The sequence below is a fragment of the Emys orbicularis genome, chromosome 2, assembly GCF_028017835.1.
Source record: "Emys orbicularis isolate rEmyOrb1 chromosome 2, rEmyOrb1.hap1, whole genome shotgun sequence".
Taxonomy (NCBI): domain Eukaryota; kingdom Metazoa; phylum Chordata; order Testudines; family Emydidae; genus Emys; species Emys orbicularis.
The window spans coordinates 202,129,340-202,151,661 of NC_088684.1; the positions used below are offsets into that span (position 1 = coordinate 202,129,340).

Genomic DNA, 22,322 nt, shown 5'->3' on the forward strand with positions numbered 1-22,322 from the left:
GATTTGTTTAGTATCTGACTTCCAATGTGCTCTCATTTTGATTGCCTGCCATTTGTTACTCAAGGCTAAGTGATTAAGGGCCAGATTCTGCCAGCCTTGGTTTGTATAGTACCTCAGGCCACATCTACACTATCAACTTCTACCAGCATAGCTATGTCAGTCTGAAATTTAATTTGCAACAGACACAGCTGCGCCAGCAAAGTGCCCTAGTGAAACAAAGTTATACCAGCAAGACTGCTTTTCTCAGTACAGAATTTCACTTGGGGGGATGAAATATATTGGCAGAGCTACAGTTTTCGGGGTATATCTGTATGTGCAACTATAAGCACTTTGCCAGTATAGGACACTGGTATAGCTATACTAGCAAAGCCTTCCAAGCATAGACCTGGCCTTACTCTGTAGTCTCATTGGCTTGAATGGGGTTACTAACAGAATAAGGGATTACTCAAAGCAAATAAGATTGCAGAATCTGGCTGTAAGTGTGCAATACTTTTCCAGTTATATTTTTATAAAAGCTCTCAGGTTTGGAACAGTACCAGTGACATAGGGAAGGGTAGGAGAGACGTCCTGGAGGCCAAATTTAGGCTACTAGGAAAGAGACCGAAATCCAGGACCTCTATGGTGGCACTCTCAAAAATGCTTCCAGTTCCACGCACAGGGCCAGGTAGGCAGGTAGAGCTTCAGAGTCTCCATGCGTGGATGAGACAATGGTGTAGGGAGGAGTGGTTTAGATTTATTAGGAACTGGGGAAACTTTTGGGGTAGGGGGAGCCTATATAGGAAGGATGGGCTCCACCTAAACCAAAGTGGATCCAGACTGCTGGCACTTAACATTAAAAAGGTTGCAGAGCAGTTTTTAAACTAGGAGATGGGGGAAAGCCAATTGCTGCAGAGGAGCCTGTGGATCAGACAGAGACTTCTCTTAGAGGAAAGTCTATTAATAGAGAGTTTCTCTAGGTTATACTCAGGAGCAGAGGATGGAAGAGGATAAAGTATGGGCCAGATCAGATGAGAAAATTCACATAAAAAAGAATGACACATCGGAAAAGGGCAGACAAATAAACAGTGACAAGTTTTTAAAGTGCTTGTACACAAATGCTAGAAGTCTAAATAATAAGATGGGTGACCTAGAGTGCCTCGTGTTAAAGGAGGATATTGATATAATAGGCATCACAGAAGCCTGGTGGACTGAGGACAATCAATGGGACACAATCATTCCGGGGTACGAAATATATCGTAAGGACAGAACAGGTCATGCGGGGAGGGAGGGGGAGAAGAGTGGCACTATATGTGAAAGAAAATATAGAATCAAATGAAGTAAAAATCTTAAATGAATCCACATGTTCCATAGAATCTCTATTGATAGTAATTCCATGCTCTAATAAGAATATAACAGTAGGGATCTATTATCGACCATCTGACCAGGCCAGCGATAGTGATGATGAAATGCTAAGGGAGATTAGAGGCTATCAAAATAAAGAACTCAATAATAGTGGGGGATTTCAGTTATCCCCATACTGACTGGGTACATGTCTCTTCATTTCGTCCTGAGGTGACAAAATTTCTCGATACTTTAAATGATTGCTTCTTGGAGCAACTGGTACAGGAACCCACAAGGGGAGAGGCAATTCTCGATTTAGTCCTGAGTGGAGCGCAGGATCTGGTCCAAGAAGTAAATATAACAGGACTGCTTGGAAATAGTGACCATAATAGAACATTTAACATTTCTCTGGTGGGAAGAACACCTCAGCAGCCCAACACTGTGGCAATTAATTTAATAAAGGGGAACTATGCAAAAAGGAGGAAGTTAGTTAAACAGAAATTAAAAAGGTACAGTGACTAGAGTGAAATCCCTGCAAGCTGCATGGACACTTTTCAAAGACACCATAATAGAGGCCCACCTTAAATGTATACCCCAAATTAAAAAACACAGTAAAAGAACTAAAAGAAGAGCCACCGTGGCTTAACAGCCATGTAAAAGAAGCAGTGAGATAAAAAGGCATCTTTTAAAAAGTGGAAGTCAAATTCTAGTGAGGTAAAGAGAAAGGAACATAAACACTGCCAAATTAAGTGTAAAAATGTAATAAGAAAAGCCAAAAAGGAGTTTGAAGAACAGCTAGCCAAAAACTCAAAAGATTTAAGTACATCAGAAGCAGGAAGCCTGCTAAACAACCAGTGGGCCGCTGGATGATCGAGATACAAAAGGAGCACTTAAAGACCATAAAGTCATTGCGGAGAAACTAAATGAATTCTTTGCTTCCGTCTTCACAGCTGAGGATGTTAGGGAGATTCCCAAACCTGAGCCATCCTTTGTAGGTGACAAATCTGAGGAATTGTCAGAGATTGAAGTGTCATTAGAGGTGGTTTTGGAATTAATTGATAAACTTAACAGTAACAAGTCACCAGGACCAGATGGCATTCACCCAAGAGTTCTGAAAGAACTCAAATGTGAAATTGTGGAACTATTAACTATGGTTTGTAACCTGTCCTTTAAAATCAGCTTCTGTACCCAATGACTGGAAGATAGCTAATGTAACGCCAATACACCTCTACCCCAATATAACGCTGTCCCCTGGAGCAAAAAAAAAAAAATCTTACCACATTATAGGTGAAACCGCGTTATATCGAACTTGCTTTGACCCCCCTGGAGCACTGCTTTACCGCGTTATAGCCGAATTCATGTTATATCGGGTCGAGTTATAATTGGCGTAGAGGTGTATTTAAAAAGGGCTCTAGAGGTGATACCGGGAGTTACAGACCAGTAAGTTTAATGTCAGTACCGGGCAAATTAGTTGAAACAATAATAAAGATAAAATTCAGGGCTTTGGAGCTGTGCTCCAGCTCCACTCCAGCTCCAGGCAAAAACCTGCAGCTCCACGCTCCAGGCTCTGCTCCAAAGCCCTGAAAATTGTCAGACACATAGAAGAACAAATTGTTGGGCAAAAGTCAACGTAGTTTCTGTAATGGGAAATCATGTCTTAATAATCTATGAGAGTTCTTTGAAGGGGTCAACAAACATGTGTACAAGGGGAATCCAGTGGACATAGTGTACTTAGATTTCCAGAAAACCTTTGACAAGATCCCTCACCAAAGGCTCTTATGTAAATTAAGTTGTCATGGGATAAAAGGGAAGATCCTTTCATGGATTGAGAACTGGTTAAAAGACAGGGAACAAAAGGTAGGAATAAATGGTAAATTTTCAGAATGGAGAGGAATAACCAGTAGTGTTCCCCAAGGGTCAGTCCTAGGGCCAATCCTATTCAACTTATTCATAAGTGATCTGGAGAAAGGGGTAAAAAGTGAGATGGCAAAGTTTGCAGATGATACTAAACTGCTCAAGGTAGTTAAAACCAAAGCAGACTAAAGAACTTCAAAAAGATCTCACAAAACTAAGTGATTGGGCAACAAAATGGCAAATGAAATTTAATGTGGATAAACGTAAAATAATGTACACTGGAAAAAAATAACCCCAACTATACATACAATTTGATGGGGGCTAATTTAGCTACAACTAATCAGGAAAGAGATCTTGGAGTCATCGTGGATAGTTCTCCGAAGACATCCATGCAGTGTGCTGCGGCATTCAAAAATGCAAACAGGATGTTAGGAATCATTAAAAAAGGGATAGAGAATAAGACAGAGAATATCTTATTGCCCTTATATAAATCCATGGTACACCCACATCTTGAATACTACATACAGATGTGGCCTCCTCATCTCAAAAAAGATACTGGCATTAGAAAAGGTTCAGAGAAGGGCAACTAAAATGATTAGGAGTTTGGAACGGGTCCCATATGAGGAGAGATTAAAGAGGTTAGGACTTTTCAGCTTGGAAAAGAGGAGACGGGGGGGGGGGGAAAGAGAAGAGAAGAGGAGAGATGATAGAGGTATATAAAATCATGAGTGGTGTGGAGAAAGTAAATAAGGAAAAGTTATTTATTTGTTCCCATAATAAGAACTAGGGGCCACCAAATGAAATTAATGGGCAGCAGGTTTAAAACAAATAAAAGGAAGTTCTTCACACAGCGCACAGTCAACCTGTAGAACTCCTTGCCTGAGGAGGTTGTAAAGGCTAGGAGTATAAAAGGGTTTAAAAAGAGAACTAGATAAATTCATGGAGGTTAAGTCCATTAATGGCTATTAGTCAGGATGGGTAAGGAATGGTGTCCCTAGCCTCTGTTTGTCAGAGGGGGACGATGGATGGCAGGAGAGAGATCACTTGATCATTACCTGTTAGGTTCACTCCCTCCGGGGCACCTGGCATTGGCCACTGTCAGCAGACAGGATACTGGGCTGGATGGACCTTTGGTCTGACCCAGTATGGCCATTCTTATTTTCTCCCTGTTAATATTTATTTGAATACATGCCTCTCTGCCTATATGGTTAAGAGCATGTGTGGATTTTTAGGTGAATAGTCTCAAAGTGCTGAAGACTAGAATCAGAGATTGAGATTAGCAGTGCAGAAAAATGATTATCTACATCATTTCCCTCAGCAAAATGTAAGTGAAACAAATACCAAGGCTTTAAAAGCATACTTGACACTTATGCCTGCCAGTCAAGTTACCACTACACCCCTGCAATTTAGAAGAATAAAACAGATTATCTTGTTAATAGGGTTTAAAATGGAATATAAATACCGTGTGCCATTTTATACCTTCCATTTGCAACCCCACCTATAAGGCCACTACCAGCAACCTTCATAATACCATAACTGTCACATAATAAGTTTTATTTAAAAGTTAAATAGAAACCTGATTTCTAGGACTGTTCAGAGAGCAAGATATCTCCTGTGAATTCCACTGGTATTAATCCAATATATATTGAATAAAGAGTGTTTGTTAACTATAACATAGTTGATCAAAAACAACAGAAGTCAAATAATGTTTGCAGAGTGCTATGCAACCAACCCTCTTTATTACATCTTATGCCACAAAAAGGCGGTACTGATTTCTTACATTCTATTCCCCCCCACCTGACTTCATTTTTGAGATTTTCCTTCACAACACCTGCTTCTGCTGTTATTCTGAGCTTTTGCAAGACTCTGCAGTACAAAACTGACTTTATTGTTGTCAGTTTTACTGCTGCCACAGAGATTTGAGAAACTGAAAAGTAACTCGTCTCTGATCAGTTCACTTTTGTGGCTTATGGAATCTCAGAAGCATTGGTAAAAGGCATAAGAGCCAGCTGTTAGCAGCCCCAGAGAGGCTATGGTTTCCCTCCTGTACCCCCCTCCCCCCGCCAAGGGGTTAGAAACATTTAAATGAAAGTTTAGACTGCAGCCAATAGTACTTGCTTATGAGACTTTCCTACTTACCAAGAGTAGATTTTCCCCAAGCCCCCAAGAGCCAGAGTAATCATGAAATAGCTAATTATTCTAGCAAAGAAAATCAGAATGTATGAGATGTTTTGGGGAAGCTATCAATTTACATTTAGTAAATCTGCCACAATGTTATGCAAGTTTCCTTTCTTCTTGTTAATATATTGTCACTGAAACCTAAATTTGGAGAAGTGATACACCTACTAAACATGCAACATAATTATACTTCCATAATATTGAGTAGGCTATTACATTGGCTATCGCGTAGCCAATTGATGTGGTTTAAAATAAAATTTTAAAGGCAAATTAGCATACTTTAATAGCTTGACACCGAGAATTAGAGGTGTACTAGAAGTCTGCCATAAACACATGAATTAGTATACAAGTTTGCTGGCTAGTAGATGCTCTTTAGACATGTGTTAACAGTTACTTATCCCAGACCAAATTCCAAAGTTTTTCTTTTGCCAAGTTAGCAGTCACTAATGATTCTATACTAAATCTTGTATTTTTGTGCTTATCACTTCCTCTGTTAGAATTCTGAGGTTGCTGAAAAAGAATGCTGAAAGTTGCCAAAAAGGTCCTCATAAGCAACTTTCAGCACATATGACAGCATAACATGCTAAATCCTCAGTTTGTTTGCCATGCCTCAGTTTCTAACAGCCCTTTGCACCAGCAGTAATTTCTTACATTTTATATCTATCTAACATGTAACATGTTTAAAGACAATCACATACATGAAAATGTAATGCGCCCCATGTCTTGCAAGTTATTTTAGTCAATTGAGGGGGCATTTTCATATTTTTAAGAATATATTCAGGGATGTTGAGTGCAGTACACCTAGCAGAAGACCAAGGAGGCGTCAAAAAACAAACTGTTCTTATGGCAGTGAACATAAATACATAAGCAAAATTTGGGCTGTAGCCATCTCCAATCTCTAACACCCAGTTGCTCCTCTCTTGCCTTTCCTTAATAGATTTTATCCAGCATTACTTTCTCCCCTGCCCTCCACCCCCATTTTGTGAGGGGCTTATCTGTATATATGTTCCCATGAAGAGGTCTTGCCTCTTGTTCCCATAGAGTTTATGCATGGTGACACCATATGAAATGATTAGATGTGCTTGTGACAGTCATCTTAGGTTTCTCTCGTTCTCTCCCCAATGCTGCTTCAGTTGGTGAAACTGGACATGTGGATGACAAAATCCCTTGTGAAGGAAAAAGCAAAGCAACAGCATCGGTTCTTTTATTAAAGAGACAGTTAACTACGGTATTCTCATCTGTTATTTGTGGACATTGTTGAAACATGTCTAGTTCTTAAGACATATATTGGTGCACCATGAAACTGCATCCTTTTCCTCAATTAGGCAGAACCCAAGCTGACTGAAAGCAAGCTCAGATGAGTCAATAATAGAATTCAGTATTTTGTCTTGCATAATCCAGTTATTTTACTCTACCACTGGCCAAGTGTTTTATTTTTTAGGAGTGGGAGGGAGTCACTATTATTTGTCCCTATAAAAATGGGGGACAGAAAACAGAAGCCCCAACACCGATAATACATATTTCTAAAGTAATCTAAAGGGTGGAAATTGATACCTTTAACACGTAGAGTCACAAGAGTGAAATATGAAGGAAAATTTCAGTTAAACTTCCAGAAGGAAATCCTCAGGAGTCACTCAATATTTCCTCATTCTATTAGAACTACTCAGACTTTTGCAGAAGTTTAATATAAATTTGTTGAGGTGCCTCCTGTTCAATTAATGAAATGGGGAAGGGGAGAGAAATCTACATTTCTTTTAATGATAGATAAAAAAATCAGTCTAATGATAGCCCTTGTTAAACAAACTACTGTAGTATCTGCATTTCTTTCAACTACCATCTTCCTCCTGAAATTAAGCTATTCACTGTTCTGGATAAACCCCTCTTTGCATTTCAACCTTGATTAACCCCACACAGCCGGATTTAAAAACCTAGATGTGAAATGTTGCTGTGGAAACAGAGCTAGAAATATTAACAGCACATTTGGCTGCTAGATTGACATGTTTGTACAGAAAGCCAGATGTGAACATTTCTACTGATGTTGAGCACTGTATAAAGAGGACTGTTGGAGGGGGCTGTATATTACCCAACCCTCTTGTGAAGGCATCACCTGCTGTAATCATTTTCCTGGTTGAAAAGAAATTCTGAGATATGATATGAAATTTTGAGGTGATTTCCAACTCAGAAGCCATAAATGTTGATCATCAATCCCTACCAATACATTTCAATGATACTGCTACACATGCATATTCTTGCATGCAAGCCAGGATATTATAGTAAAAGAAGCAGTGCTCAGCATCAGAGTTGGTTAAGTTATGCAAATCAGTTCTCAAATACATGCAAGGCTATATATAGATACAAAACTGAATCATTACTAGCCTAATCCAGCAAAAGGAAATGTAAAGTTTTAGGAATTTAGAAAACGCATTAATATACCTACTTAGTATTCCTTCCTATGGTTTTTGTTATGCAGGACATTATAATTAAGTCCAAGGAGATTAAGAGTAATACAACATGAACTACCACACAAAAGAACCACTGGCAATTAAGTTTTTACAGTAAACGGCTCTTAAATGCAGCCTAAGATGGTGATGAACACAATACCCTAAGAATTCAGTTGCTCTCACAGATCTCGGTCATTTTTTGAAGTTAAGACTAGATATTAGAATACAATTAACACTGCATCAGAAGTACACTTAGAACAAAAAACATTCCTACATAGATAAAATAGGCGCTCGCCATTGTTAGAGCAGAGGTGTGGGCCGCTGTTTAAACACTAGAACAATAAAACTTGAGTAACCTAGGTGGCTGATCTACAAATAAAAGCTTGGCTTAAAGCCATTTTAAAAACGAGTGAATCAAACTATTAAAACATTACAGCAAATACCCATGATTTCAGGCAACTCATTTCCAGCCTCATCCGAGTACACGCACAAGCCAAACTAACAAGATCAATGATAGGAGTTTCTGGGACAAGGTCCCACCCATTCCCGCAGCGGACGGCCCGGCACGTTCACGCCAAGGCTGGCCAGGGAGCGCCCAGCTCCGGACGGCAAATGAGAGACGACCGGCGGGAATGAATGAGCCTTCCCAGCAGGGGCAGCCCCAGCGCCGGACACGGCCGCAGCGGGTAGCGGGACCGGCCCTGGGAAGGGAGGGGCAAGGCGCCGGCGCCGGGAGGCTTTTAACCTTCAGGGGACGGGAATTTCAGGTCTCGCCCTGCGGGAGGCACCGACCCACCCAGCCCCACTGGCACAAGCGGGCTGGGACTGGGGGGGAACCGCCTGAGGCGCCGCAGCCAGAGTCTCCGGGGAGGGGCCGCGCGGGATGAAGCCCCGGAGCGAGTTACCCGGGGTCACCGAGCCCTCCCCGGTGTGTGTGTGTGTGGGGGGGCAGCCACAGGGCGCCGCCCCCCCTCGCCGCCCGGACTCACCTGCCCGGCTGTGGCTGTGGCGGCGGCTCTGCTGGGGGGGATCCCGCGCCCACCGCCTCCTCCTCCGGCCGCCGCCGCGCTCAGAGACGGCTTCGCGCTGGGCTGAGGGGGGCGGGGGAAGCGTCCGCCCAGCTCCAGAGAGACTCCGGCTCCGCGCAGGGCTGAGACCAGCACCCGCCACACAGGGCTGCTTCCGGGGGCCGGCCGGGCCCGGGTGGAACCTGCTTCCGAGTAGGGGTGGAGCCAGGCAGGCAGCGACTTCCGGGGGAAACGGGGCAACAGCGCTTAGTGCTATAAGCGAAGCTGTGAGGCCGCGGCCTCTAATAGGCTGGAACGGAGGGGCGGGGCTATGTGAGGGGCGGGGCTTCAGTGGGGGACTCGGAACGAAAGGGGAGGAGCTAATTCTGCTTGGCGGGGGCGGGGTTTGGGAGGAGCTGGGAAGAAGGGAGCGTGCCCAGTGTATGGGGGGACTAGGGGCGTGGCTGTGAAGTGGAGGGGCGTGGCTTGTGTTTACACTCTCGCCCTATACGCTGAACTGTGGGGTGAGAGGGAAGCATGGGAGGAAATCCCACATCTCCCTTCCTCTCTCTCTCCCCAAAAAATGTTTTCAGCCTTTTAATAAATTCTTGCAAAGAAAAATGCACCAGTTCAGTGCTGCCTTCCTGGATCTGCAGACAGATTGTGGAACTAGCTCTCCACAGTTTGTGGACTGCCCCCATTCAGCTCAATGCAGCATTAACTCTGGAATATAATGACAGGTTTCAGAGTAGCAGCCATGCTTTGTCTGTATCCGCAAAAAGAACAGGAGTACATGTGGCACCTTAGAGACTAACAAATTTATTTGAGCATAATCTGATGCTCAAATAAATTTGTTAGTCTCTAAGGTGCCACAAGTACTCCTGTTCTTTTTTCTCAAATATAATTGTATCATGTTGTAATGTCACTGTTATTAATTCATTCTCCCCTGATATTTTCAACAGAATATAAAAACTACTGTGGGGGAGCATCAGCAAAGTTCCACACTTTCTGCCCACCCCAATCTAACTTCCAACTTCTGAATCTTTTAAATTGCACAAAAGGGTTTTCTGCCCAAACTCTGGTGGGAGTGCACTCTACTGCTAAGTATAATTTGAGCCCCAAATTTCATATTTTTGTGTATGTTTTTAAATTATTTTTATCTCAATTTTATTAAAGGTTTCAGACTATATCACGAATTAATTAGAGACAAATAATAAATATCACATCTGTGAAGTGGTAATAATTGGCATGTATTATATAATAGTACAAGTATTAACACCTGATCAACACACAGGACTTTAAAAGCGATTGTGCAGTTATTAGAAAATAGCCCTAAACAGAAGAAAGTAGAAGGCAATAATAAAAGGAGGGAGGAAGAAGGAAATCCCCAGGTATGCACACTGGGACAAGGGACTTCTAACTGTGAGAATATGGACATTTAGGGCACGCTCAGTGTTATCTTTAATTGTTGATTGGCACTTGACTTAAGAAGCAGTTAAAAAAATATCCAAGTTAGGTTGATAGATGAGCAAAGATAGATAGTAAGAATGCAAAAAGTACAATATGGAGGAAAAAAGAAAACTGGGAAAAGCATGCATTCCAAGCTCCCAATCCAATCATTCTTAAAGTATTTCCTGCAGGTACTCAGGAAGTCAGCACAGATGTTAACTAGCAGCAACATAGTTTTGGATTAGAACATAACAGCCTGATTTTCAGTCTGCCCTTAACCGAGCCTCCCTTTTACACATGGCAATAACTTGGACAATTGCACACAAAACAAAAACAACAGGTATCTAGCATCAGTGACTGCACTGATCACAACTTTGGCAGTTTATCATAGAAAGAGAGGCCGTCTCTCCTTGAGGCTGGACCCAGGCCATTTAGGGATTTATAGGCCAAAACCAGCCTAGTGGATTTATTTCTTAGTTTTCAAAATGAGATTTCATATCAGAGCTGGATTGTATTTTCTAATGAAAAACTTGTAAATACTAGATATAGCATGAGACATCAGCCATCTTGATCAGGTGTAGGATGCATATCATCAGCAATCTTCTGGTTCCATTAGTGGATCACTTTCTTAACTGCAGGCATGTAAACTTCCTTTATGTGTACATACTTCCATATCTAAGATGTTGGAGGTTACATCATCTGTTAATATTAGTAACTAACTCTCTTGATTTCTTTGTATATTACACATTCAAAGTTAAATTAGATTTCTATTAGAGTGAGTACTGGTGGATTTTTTTAAGATACCCACCTGACTCTGATGATCAGCCAGAAATCCTACTATGGTCAGAACAGGCTTTTCAGGCTAGAGAGTTAATCAAGACTGCCATGGTCTGTCTATAAACTTCTGTTTAAAAGGTAAGGGTCATATCTGAGAAGACCACAGTTTTTAAACCAAAACCGGTGAAATCTTTCATTAGATTGTCATAAGATGTTGAGAACAGAAGTGTGTTTGGAGTGGGTTTTGACATCTGGTGGGGGTTGGGAGTGTGTGTGTTAGTGACTGGGAGGAACAGGTTGGGGCACGTGTCATTAATTTAAAAAAGATTATTATTTTTAGTGAGGGCAAGAAAGACCAGAGTTTTCCTCAAGGGGAAGGAGAAGCAGAGGAAAGATATTCAAAAGACTGAATTTAGGTGCAGTGACAAGGTAAGAAGGAAGGGGTAGTCAGAAGTTGAGATGGTTCTATATTTTGTGGTCACTCAGTGCCCAGTCAGAGCACAATGATTTACAGTAACCACGTGAAACACAGGGATAATAGGAGACCACATTTCAGTGTTATAACAATATCTCAGGGGAGCTCCTTGTTAACTCCTTAATAACCATATCTTGTACTAATAAACCCTAGACTTAAACAGAAATTTGTTTCAAAATTAAGAACAGCACAATTTAGTACCATTATGCAAACACTAAACCCTGTTATATTATCGAAAGTGAGTACCTGGTCTGCATGTTTGGCTTATCAAACTGTAACACTTCAGTAGTCTAGTCAGTTCAGGACATCACTGGTAATTAGAGCTGGCTGAAAATTTTTGAACATTGTTTCAACAATGGATGCAGAGGATGGTGATGGGGGGGGGAGAGATTTGTGCAAAAATAATGAGGGGGGATGTGCAAAAAAAATTTTTTTTTAATATTTTGACCAGCTGTAGAGCTGGTTGAACATTTTATAATCATTTAATACTGCTCTCTGTGCTCACTTTTCTCCACAATGTCAAATCCTAGGCATTTAGCCAGTGTTTGGTCAATCTTTCTCTGGGATGTAGCTTCTTTGGCCTCCCTGTTTATTATGAGCTAATTTTTGCATCTCCCATAGAGCTTTAGAAAATGCATGGTACGATATCACAACATGGGAACATTCCAATGAAGTCATTCTAATAAAATGCTCAATTCTATGAGCATGTTCATCCACACAAACTGACCTATCTTTGACCCTACAAAACTAAATCAGAGAAATCTGATAACCTGGGGCTAAATCACCAAATTATGGAAGACAGAGGAAAACAGATGCAAAACATTCTGCATGTGTCACCCTGGGGAGAAATTCATACATTAGCTGCTTCTTAGGAGTGGGAATAGTAGCAGCATGGAAGGAATAGGAGTATGAGCTTGTATATGGACACAGCCTAGGGATAGCAGGGGATCCCAAGCCTGCAGATCTTGGAGCATCTGTATAGAATGCCTGCTCTTTGGTAATGCCAGCCACCCACCTCAACAGGTGGGGAACTTGATGGCATTGGCTTCATTTGGGACAGCCCCTGCTGAACAAGGGAGAAGAACACAAGCAGAGGGGATGCAGGGTGTCCCTTCCCTTCAGAGTCTCTAGCCACCCATTCGCTAGCTTGGGGAGGAAGAGAGCTGATTGGTCCCTTGCCCTTTTTCATTAATTTAAACCCTAGCACAGGCCATCTAAAGTCTCTTCTGGCTCTGTTTCAGCAGCTCTACACTCCTTGCCCTGGATGGATAGCCTCAGAGCTGTGTTCTACAGATCACCTATTTTGGGGTCAGAGACAACTTTTTTCTTCCTATTGGGTCAAATTGGCAAAGGCCTAAGAAGTTTTTCATTTTCCTCGCCAGATCCTGGAGGTGCAGTTTAAGTTAAATAGGAATAGGATTTAATAATTAATGATAATACTCGGTAAGGATGTTAGTTCATTGCGGCTTGTGGCCGGTTTCTAGTGTGGTTAAAAGGCCAAAAGGAATGGTTCCCAGAAGTAAAAGACCTGGGATTTCACTGATGGGCCTCAGGGGATAGGGGAAGATCTTATGGTCTTTGGGGGCTGAGGTCCCCACTTTAGTACTCTCTGTCCCCCTGGAGTGGCATGTGGTGGATAGTAGGACTCAGAATAGTGAGCTGAGTCTTGGGGTAGATTCTCCTCATCCTACCACTAAGTTATATGGTGGGAGTCTTGTAACCCCTGAAATAGAACCACTTAACATGCCTGGGAGGTAAGAGTATGGTGACAGGGTGAGTAGCGCCCCTCCTCTGTGTTAAGTTTAATAAAGTTGCAGTGCACCACTTAAAATGCATCCCTGTGTTTGTTGTCCGCATTCACCACTGTGTCTCTATCAATATAGCCAAGGTCTTCTCACATGTAACTGTGACTGAGTAAGCGCTGTGCTGTTGTTGGTCCTCTGGTCTGCAACTTTGCACTACCTCCTGTTATGAAGCTGGGAGAAGCTGTGAATCAGATGTTAATGCTGCCTAGAATGTCTGCCCCTTAGTTTCACCATCTCTTTCCAGTCAGCCATGCACCCTGAAATCCCATGGAGCTCCAAAGGTCCATTGTTGCTGTGAAGGGGCTACTACCAGTAATGCAGGGCTGTGAGTCAGCATGGTACGCTGCAACTGTTCTCCTTCTTTTGTGTTCCCTTACTCCTCTGGGGGGATCGATCTAAGTTACGCAACTTCAGCTACTTGAATAACGTAGCTGAAGTCGACATACTTAAATCGACTTACCGTGGTGTCTTCACCGCGGTGAGTCGTCTGCTGCCGCTCCCCCATCAACTCTGCTTGCGCCTCTCGTGGCGCTGGAGTACAGGAGTTGATGGGAGAGCGCTCGGGGGTCGATTTATCGCGTCTAGACTAGACGCGATAAATCGATCCCCGCTGGATTGATCGCTACCCGCCGATCTGGCGGGTAGTGAAGACATACCCCTAACGGGTAATCATCCACCTTCACTTTCCACTGTACAGAAAGAAGGGACCTCTCCCACTGAAGTCAATGGAAATCCTATTTAAGTCAGTGGAAGTCTTTTCATTGATTGTAGTGGGAATTGGATCACTTCTAAAAAAGCAACTATTTTCCCATTAAATAAATGTCTATGATTTTATTGACACTTTTTCCAGTTAGATATAGTCATAGTTCTGCCAGTTGTCAATCATTTGAGATGACAAATGTCATTTTTATCCTGCAGCCCAAACTAAAAGGTTTTATATTTCATGGTAACAAAACCTATTTCACAATATCTTTTTCCCCTTTCTGATTTAAAACTGAATATTTTTGAAAAGTGGGAAATGTGAGCACAGCTAACTTGCCATCTGGTCACACATTAGCAGTGATTGTACTTCTGTGGTTCATTAAACATTGGGATGCATGCAAAACACAAGATAAGAGTTTACTGCAGTTCTTAAATACAGACAGAATCTTAAAGGAAAATATTTCCCACTGAATTCAGCATCCAGTTCTAAAACTACAATTCCACTTTAAACTAGATTTATATATCAATTAATCTGCCCTGGTATGCTTTTACAAAACAAACTTCTTTACTTATGTAACAAATATATTTTTTCACTATTTATGTTTGTTTAATTTTTGCATTTCACTCAGTTTATAAAATGAAAATAGATTAGTCAATTTTATGTTTGCTTAGAGTCATTTAATAATAAATTTCACTTTCAGGTTCTCATGCAAACATGGGATTGCAAAGGCTTCAGTGGAACACTTATTGGGTTGTTTGTTTGTTAAATTGTTCCATTGGGATTTAAAAAAAAAATGTCATGGAAATATTTCTCTTGATGCTAGGTTTTGTAAGAACTTATTTCTATAAAACCAAGAGCCTGATTCTCCCCTACCTTGCACCTATGTAATTATTTACACCTGTGCTAGGGGAGTGTAAAAATAAGCTTTCTAACATCAAATCAACAGGAATATTTCTGAGAAAGTCTATTAAAATTCTCTGGACCAGTTTAAAACACAAGGTGCAAGGCAGTGAGAATCAGGTCCTGCCTGTCTTTACAGCTGTGAACTAGGATTTCTAGGCATGTGGCAATTGTCTGTTTTTGTCTACCAGCACATGTACTAGCATGTATGTGTGTATACAAAACATGCATGGAAATGTTTAGTATGTTACTAACCACAGACTTAGACAATTTTATATTTGTCAGGTCTGATGTTGCATAATAATTTAAATAGTAAGAATGCTACACTGAGAACTTCAGTTGGTTTAAATAATTTTATACTATGGAGTATAAAGATCATGCCATAGTGCCTGTGATAAGCCCTGCTGTGCTATTCCAGTACAGAGTATGAAATCCAAAGCAGCAAAAGCTTTTCTCTTTCAATTTATCTTTGTATTATAATACACAGAATATATACACACACAAAATATATATAATTTAAGACTGTAATTTTAGCTCAGGGTTCTGGTGACATACATGAATGAGCCACTCTCATCAGAAAATGCAGTCTGTGCAGCTTTACCATGCAAGAAATGCCAATTTTCCCTGTAAGATTTCAATAAATCCATCAGGGTTGAATAGATTCCATTTATCTAGGGAGCAAAAATAGAAAGAGGACAGAGTCACTGACTGCTTTTGAGAGCAACCTCCTATTCCAGCAGAAAATGTATATGCTGGGGATCTGCTGTGTCTGTGGGTGGGCAGGCATTTCCACTGGAAGGTATTGCTGAACTGCAATCACTATGGGGGTGGTAGTATTTCCTATGCATGAATTGCTTTTCCTCTTTTAAGAATGGTGCACAATTATATTAAGTTTAACATGCCTTTTATATTTAAAGTAATAAGTGTGTAGGAGGAGGTTTGCTTGCAGATTAATTGACACCTTAAGCAACAGTATTGAAGGAAATAAACCACAAATCTCAAGGACTGTGTGTTCTGAAGCAGTCTTACCCAATGAAAAATGTAAATGGCTAGAAAGTTTCAACTTCCTCTGTCCAATATTAGGCATGAATAATAATAAATCAAAATATTGCTTGTATAGGTATGAAAATTTTAATATTTGTTAACAGTGTAACAGTGAGAGAGGCAACATGGCCTAGTGGATAATGCACTACAGTGGAACTCAAGTGATCTCATTTCTGTTGTCTGGCTCGGATGTGGGATCTTGACAAGTCACTTCGGCCCAGAACCTCAGAGGTCTTTAGGTGGCTAACTCCTGTTGAAATCAATAGGAGTTAGGCACCTAAATACCTTAGGGGATCTTGGCTTTCACCTCTCTGGGCTTCTGTTTCCCTTCGCTCCCTTCCTCTGACTTATCTATTTAGAGTGTAAGCCCTTTAGGGCAGGGATGATCTCTTACGCTTTTGCACAGCACCAGGTACAATGGGATCTGGATATCAATCAGTTGGGGTGCTACTGATATGCAAACAAATAATAAAGATTAGATATGTTCAGGATGCAAAATTCAGGTCCAGATTGTGAACACCCCAAATCTATGTGGTATTACTGTAATAAATTGCAGGGTAATGAGATAAATTGCATTTATCATCTGTACTCTGCCCAATAATCTCTCTCTGCTGTATAACTTCTAGCATTCCAAAACTTCAGTTACACTTCAAATAAAAGCCATTTTTCTTGTCCCAAAATGTTTTCTTCTTTGAGTGTATAGAGAAGCTCAGAAGCCTGAGATGCAGTGTAAAATAATTAGTTCAGGAGTATTGGCAGGTTTAAAGTCAGATATTTCATGAATCATCAGGGCTAGGAGGAGGAGTTTCATCTCACTAGATTGCCAGGAATGCTCTACTTTCAATGGGATATAGCACTTGACAGACTGTGAGAAATCAGAACATAGAAATTGCAACATTATTATGACTATAAAAGCTATTTGAGAACATGTTATGAGTTTCTGGAAAGATATTAGTTAATAGTTACTTTGTAAGTTTATAGCACATAGGGATGATGTGACAGTGACGTATGGTATAAAGATTTTACTGGTACTGGTTTGGAGTGACCTACATTACTCACTCATGGCGTCATCACGCCTGAATAATATGTCCATCCCAAAACTATACCAATAAAACTTTTATACGCATCACATACAGTTTCTCTTCTTCTCTGCATATAGAGAGAAAGAGAGAGAAGATCCTAGTCAAGTTCACCCAGAACATTTCAGTCTGAAGACTCCTTTCCAACCCACTATTGGCCCAACAGTAGCTTAAGTCCACAGGCTTAAAGTAGACCCTCTGTCCTTTCAGCTGTCCCGTTTCTACCATGATAATACCATAAAAATATGGTAAATAAAATAGATACATGTTTCTGCTCTTAAATTTGTATGTATTTTCTTGCTATTTCTTTTTTCATTCCTTTCTATAGCTGTATTTTCTCTTCTCTCTATTCCATTTTTTCCTCTTCTGCCTATTCACGTTTTCATTCTACCACTAATTATTTTACATCCTTTCCCCTTGTGTTAGTCCATTATTTTTCACCAGCTACTTACTTTTTTCTTCCTTCATGTCTTCCTCACCTTATCTCTATTCTAGTGTGGCCTAGTGGATTGAATACTGGATTTAATCTTAGAAAAGCTAGATTCAGGACCTACCTCTGGTGCAAGTCATTTTTCCCTCCTGTGCCTCAATTTCCTCATCTGTAAAATGGGGATAATGATACTGACCTCTTTGAAAGCTACAGATGAAAAGCACCATGTAAGAGCTATGTATTATTATTCTGTAAGTGTCTCGCCACCCTAGCTCCTTCCCTCTATCCCCCAAGTGATCTTTATCCCTTCTACCTATTGCCCTTCCTGAATTTCCATCTCAGCTGTCCCTTGATCTCCCATTTATTTTCTCTTCCAGATGTAACATTTTCAATTTGGACCAAAAATATATCCTTGTAATTTTAATTCTGCTCAATTCTGCACGAATACTTTAATCTGAGCCTGATTGCATGCCCATTGCATTCAACTGGAGCTAATCCATGGACTTCAGTGAGTGTTGGATCAGGCCATTTATGAGTAGTTCCATTGATTTCAACTGAATAAGGTACTACTCAACATGAATAAAAGTGGTAGAATATGGCCCTTAATTATTAAAATTCTGTAGTAAAGGTTAGAAGGATTGGAGATGGGGGGATGAGCAAGAAAATAGTTCCTGTACCCAGGGACAGCTCTAGCCACCAGCGTCCCAAGCATGTGCTTGGGGTGGCACTTTTCAAGAGGCAGCATTCTGGCCCTCCGGCCCCCCCCTTTTTTTTTTTTTTTCTTGCTTGGGGCGGCAAAAAACCTGGAGCCAGGGGTGTGTGTGTGTGTGTGTGTGTGTGTGTGTGTTCGTTCATGAGGTTATTCACACCAGGGTCTGGAGAGGAATTATGGCTGTTCCCCTTCTACATGGGAAAGGCGATCCAAGCAATGAATACTCGGGGACAGCAGTGCTGCCATCATGCAGGAATGTTTGACACTTTCCAGTTATTCCCAGATTGAAAAATATGTCTATTATATAAACTAGTGTAATTTCATTTTTACATTCATGATCATTTGCCACAAAACTATTTTTGTCCCATGTCTGTCTCTAAAGCCTTAGCCTTCCAATAGATGGGATTGTGTGATAATAATAGGTGAGAGAAAAGCAGCCAAAGTTTAGCAGAGTTAAGTGGCTCACACTGTAGACTTAGAGTGCTAAGAGGCTGATTCTATAAGTTATGAAGTGAAATTGAATCAGCCTATATAGTTCTAGTGAAGCAAAATACAGGCACTGAGATTTTGATACTGGGGGAAAAAATCCTTTCTCATGTACAAAATACTATACTGTAATTGTAGATATGAGGTAGTGAGTAAATGAAGGATTAAAAGCTACAGTGTAATGTTCATGGCCTTTAGCCATAAAGGTCTAGGCTGTGACCTTGTTCTTGAAAGCTAAGCAGGGTTGAGTTTAGCTAGTGCTAAAATGGAAGACTGGCCAGGCTATGTTAGGAAATGCTGTTGGTTGTTCAGTAGTTTTGGTGGATATTGACCAGTGCTCCAGCAAGATGCTAGAGGGCATTATTCTGTCTTTTGAATGAGATTTAAAACTAGGTTCTAACCATTTCTGATTATTTTATGTTCCATGAAACTTTTTGAAAGAACAGGGTGTTAACCTTTATGTCCTGGCCAAATATCAGTTCAGGCAATCATATTTTGCATACTTAAATATCTTCTGTAGTTTCAAATGTACACAGTGACTTTTACCTGCTGTCCTAAATTATTTGTGTAAAGTTACTGTGAGCTGTTATGCAGCTGTTGTATTCCAATCCACCACCATCCAACTGAGGACTTACATATAGAAAGGGCTTTTTTCCTCTCTTGGGAAAAGAACTGAGAAAGTATTTGAACAAGTCGGATAAGAAATGTATTACTGATTTATTGTTTACGTGTAAGATTCATATGCAAAGTTTCTATATTGGGCATATTATTAATAGAAAAACAAACAATCCACTACATTACATTTAAAAAAATCAAAATCTCCGAACCTTGTCCAAATTGCTCTTATTAAAAATATTGTTGAGTGTGAGCCAGGGGCCAAATTTTGTCCCTATTGCACGGTCACAAATCTGGAGTAACTTCACTGAAGCCAATAGTTATTTTGGATTCATGCTGGTGTATTGCTTGAGAATGTGTATTGATCCTTTTGCAGAAAACAAGAACAAGGGGACATTCAATGAAACGGGAAAACTACGGTAATACATTCAAACCTGATAAAGTACTTTTTCATTGGATGCACAATTATCCTGTGAAACTCATTGTCCCAAGAGATCATCGAGGCCAGGAACTTAGCAGGATTTGGAAAAGTATAACAAGACTAACCAGAGTAATAACCTTACCTCTCTCATATTCTGGGACCAACATGGCTACAACAACACAGCAAACAGAGTAATAATAGTAATTACTAATTTATAAAAGAGCTCTGGAAGAGATATAAACCCACAAGCTTTGGGGTGTAAACCAACCTCTAACTATTCAGATTTAGGAGGATACTTTCCCTGAGGGGACGTTATTCCACAATTACTCACTGCAAGGTTTCTTCATCAGAAGCTGCTGGTACCTACCACAGTCACAGACAGGCTAGACTAGATGAGGGCCTACTGCTCTGATCTGGCGATTCCAATCATCTCATGTATTGAGAATAGAGTTTGGCCTGCTGCCTTTAATTTTTTTAATGACACAGCTTAATCATTTCATTTTTTGTAATTCTATAACTGGATTCTTTTTAATTATTTAACATTTCTAACTCTGCTCTTGCGTATGATAACTTGATACAATAGTTCTGTACATGTCTGAACAATAGCTTTATGTGAGGAGCTTTCAATCAATATATAAGCTCCCCTTACTTGTGTATAATGATAGCGCACATTATTATTTTTATGTAGCCAAGCAGAGAAGCACTGTTCCGAGACAAGCAGCATCCCTACAAAGGGTTGGCAACAAAACATCCATATTCAGGCAGCACAAAATATAATATCTAAATAAAGTGATGAAAATTCAAGCCCAGTAGAAAAGATTCTTTTATCCTCTTTTACAAAAATGTCTAAAGTGAATTTTAAGCTTATGAACAGTGCTAGATTGAGAGCACTGGAGGCTTAAATCCTCTATTCTCAGAGCAGCTGCTACCAGAGAAGGCAAGCAGCACAAGCCTTCTCACTATATTTTGGAGGCATTCTCTTTTGTAGGGTGAGAGGGCAATTCATTCTGCATGCTCCTTCAAGGCCTGATCAAATCCCATCAGTCAATGGAAAAACTCTCTAACTTCAGTGGGCTTTGGATCAGGCCCAGGAGCCTTGGCCTCTCTGATGAAAATTATCACTGAAGTACTCAGTACTGCTAATTGTTGTGGTGTATTATGTGATGTACATTTATGTTCAGTAGAATTAGACTGAGATTTCAACTCATTTCACTCAGGCCATCAAACAGATCTTGACTAGTAGGAAGCCTGTTTTTCAGTAAGAAATTCAAACAAATCTGAGCCAAAGAATGATTCTCTGGAATTGCTGGGGAAAAAATTGGCCTAAATTTTCAAACAGATGCCCTGTTTTTCACAGGTAAAGCTGGCAATTATATTGGAAGTCACTTCAAAAAATTTCAAACTGTAGCTCTTCAGAGGCTGAGACTAAAGTATACCTAATAAGAGTACAGAAACAATTGGGTAGCTGGGCATTCACTTAATTACATCTTCAGCATAAATGAGCACCTCATTTTGCAAACTGTGACTTAAGCATGTAATTTCACCCTACTGCATGCTTAAAATACATTTGTTTGTATTCTGTGGTTCTGGCACCTGTCCCGGTATTTGTGGGATAAGGCCCTGATTGTCAAAGGTTTGTCCCACTTCCCACAAGACTATTAGGCCCTGATCATAGGCATAGTTTGACTTCTATATTTGGGGGGGAGAGAGGGGGGAGTTCCAGTCAGGCCAAAGGAGCCACATGTGGGTGGGGACAAATTCCAAGCCTCCCCAATGCTTGCAGTTTTGGGGGAGGAATACCCCCCTGCCACCTCCAAACTAGGCCCATGGCCCTGATCCTGCAAACGCTTACTGCGTAACTTGAGTTATCCTACTGAAGTCAATGGGACTGTTCACATCCTACTCAGGCACTTAAGTGTTTGCAGGACCAGTACTTTTATATGTTATGAGTCTGACTTCACAGTATGAGTGGTGATAATGGTGTGAAGGCATTGTTTAAAACAAACAAAAGAACAAAGGCAAATAGTACCATACATCTAAACAGTACCATATGATGTAGACAAGACACCTTCAGGCAGTACTGCATTCCTTCCAGTGTTGGGCTGCCCTTCAGAGCAAAGACTCCATAACTCCTCCGTTTGGGGACGAAGTTTAAGGATAGTGCTTGAGATTAAGCCTGGTGTTGGGGGACCACAGCCTATCCCTTGTGCTCTATGTGGGAGTGGTGCGGGTCCTTGCGGCCCACAGAGGAAGTACGAAGAGAAATAGTGGAAGCTGGCCTGGGGAACAGCCGCTGGGCCCCAAATCCAATGGCAGTTGGACACCATGCAAATGGCATGGAGGGTTACATCCTTTACTCCAGCTCCTAGACTGGAAGGGCAGCTGTGGTGTGGGAGCCTAACTGCTTTTTTATGAATTCCTCCCCCATGTGTTTATATATTCCCCCTCCTGGGGCACAAAAGGATGGGAGACAGTACTTTCCCTGGGGAATTGAAATTAGAGGGGGTATTCAAATTTACAGGGAGGGGTTGGAAAATGACTAAACTGGGAAGGAGTGTAGGGAAATCCCTGATTGGGAGGGAGATGGGGTGTTGCAATCTCTGTTATCTCGGGGGTGGAACAAAAT

General features: G+C 41.0%; 1 protein-coding gene across 1 annotated transcript in view; it reads right to left on the minus strand.

Annotated features, from left to right (window-relative positions):
* The window catches only part of RALA (RAS like proto-oncogene A), a 49,462-nt gene extending 40,644 nt beyond the window's left edge, over positions 1-8,818 (minus strand). The window contains exon 1 of the mRNA XM_065397759.1: positions 8,783-8,818. The gene's annotated coding sequence lies outside the window, so the exon portion shown is untranslated. The remainder of the gene's footprint in view (positions 1-8,782) is intronic.
* Positions 8,819-22,322: the final 13,504 nt, after the last annotated feature.